Genomic DNA, 2,369 nt, shown 5'->3' on the forward strand with positions numbered 1-2,369 from the left:
ATAGAAAAATCATTCAGCAAAAAGGATCACCAATATAAAATCATCAATATAAAAAATGAAAAAGAATGCCCAACAAATGAAGAAGAAATCAAAGAAATTATTAGAAACTATTTTGCCCAACTGTATGCCAAAAAAGGCAACTTAAATAAACTGAATATTGACAAAATATAAGATGCCCAGTTTAACAGAATAAGAAATAGATCATTCTAGTAACTTAATCTCAGAAAAAGAAATTGAACAAGCCATAAATGATCTCCCCAAGGTAAAAATATTGAAACCAGATGGATTTACAAGTGAGTTCTACCAAATATTCAAAGAATAATTATCTCCAATATTATAAAAAACTATTTGTAAAAAATAGGAAAGAATGGAATTTACCAAATTCCATGATGCAAATATGACCTTGATATTTAAACCAGGGAGAGTCAAAACAGAATGAAGGTTGATGCAAAAAAAAATTTAAAACAACACCAAGAGGCTAAAGCAACATATCAAAAAGATTGTACACCATGACCTGGTTTGATTTAGACCAAGAATGCAGAGTTGGTTTGATATTAGGAAAACTATAAACATAATAGACAATGTTAATAACAAAAACAACAAAGCTTTTGACAAAATGCATCACCCATTTCAGTTAAAAGCACTAAAATGTTTGAATAAATGGATCTTCCCTTAATATGGTAAATAATATCTATTTAAAATCAAGAGCCAACATTGTCTATAACAGGGATTAAGTATAGGCCTTTCTCATAACCAGAATTAGTAAAGCAAGAATGTCTCTTATTACCATTACTATGTGACATAGGGCTAGAAATATTAGCTATACCTCTAAGAAAAGAAAAAGAAATTGAGGGGATAAATGTAGGCAATAAGAAACAAAATGATCACTTTTTGCAGATGACATGCTGGTGCACTAGAGAACCCTGGAGTCAACTGAAAATTAATTGAAAAAATTAATAAAATATATTCAGCAAAGTTGCAGGGTATTAAATAAATTCACAAAAATCATCAACATTTTGGCATATTACCAACAAAACTCAACAGGGAGAGAAAGAGAAATTTCATTTTGAAACATTAAAATACCTATTTTGTATTCAAGACAACTAAGATTATTTTGTAAAAGAACTATTACAATAAATATGGAGTTTATTAAATCCTTGGGAGTCTACCTAAAACAACCTTCAGAAATAAAAACAGACCTAAATAATGGGAGAAATTTTCATTGCTCATGGGTAGGCTGAACCAATAGAATGAAAATGGCAATACTACCTATATTAATTTACTTATTTAGTACTATATCAACCAAAATAGTAACAAAAATCATTTGAAGAAGCAAAAGGTTAAGAAGTTCAAGGGAAATAATGAAAAATAATGGGAAGGAGGAGGCCCCCAAAGTACAACTTGTTACTAATTTAAAATGGAGAATTTGATCATTGGAACAAATTAGGTACACAGTATAAAGAAGCAAAAGAACTTAGTAGCATGGTGTTTGATCAAGCTTATTGGAGAAAAGACACAGTGTTCCACAAATACTATGGGGAAAAGTAGATAGTAGCTCAATATAAATTATTGTTATTCGGTCATTTTTCAGTCATCTGACCTTTTGTGACCCCATTTGGGGTTTTCTTAACAAAGATGCTGAGTGGTTTGTATTTCCTTTTCCAGCTCATTTCACAGAAGAGGAAGCTGAGGCAAACAGGGTGAATTGACTTGCCCAGGGCCACACTAGCAAGTGTCTGAGGCCAGACTTGAACTCAGGAAGATGAGTCTTCCTGATTTCAGGCCCAGCACTCTATCCACGACACCACCTAGCTGCCCCATTGCTGCCTAGCTGCCCACTGCCATAAATTAGGTACATGCCAAAATCTCACACCACTTACCAAGATAACCTCTACACAGATAGAAGATCCATATATTAAAAACACTGATAGTAATGGAAAAAGTTGGGGAACTAAGGTATCTATTGGACAATGGTCATGTCAATCACGGCACCTGAATGGAATGGAATATTATTGTGCCATCAGAAATGATGAAAGTCCTGGGCAAGTCACTTAACCCCAACTGCCACACACACACACACACACACACACACACACACACACACACAGAGAAATGATGAAAGGGAATGTTGCAGACAAACCTGGAAAGGCTTCTGTGAACTGACGGAGGGCGAGGTGAGCAGAAGCCGGAGAACAACATATACGATAAGAGCAATACTGTAAAGAGAACTGAACTTTGTATATTTGTCACAAGGGTTTTATTTCTCTTTCTCAATTGGGGTGAAGAAGTGGTAAGGGAGGAAATAAATACTTGTTAACTGAAAAAAAAATAATGGTCAGGAAAATCAGAGCAATGTGGAGAATGTGAAC

This window comes from Dromiciops gliroides, chromosome X (genome assembly GCF_019393635.1).
Source record: "Dromiciops gliroides isolate mDroGli1 chromosome X, mDroGli1.pri, whole genome shotgun sequence".
In the NCBI taxonomy this organism is placed as follows: Eukaryota; Metazoa; Chordata; class Mammalia; order Microbiotheria; family Microbiotheriidae; genus Dromiciops; species Dromiciops gliroides.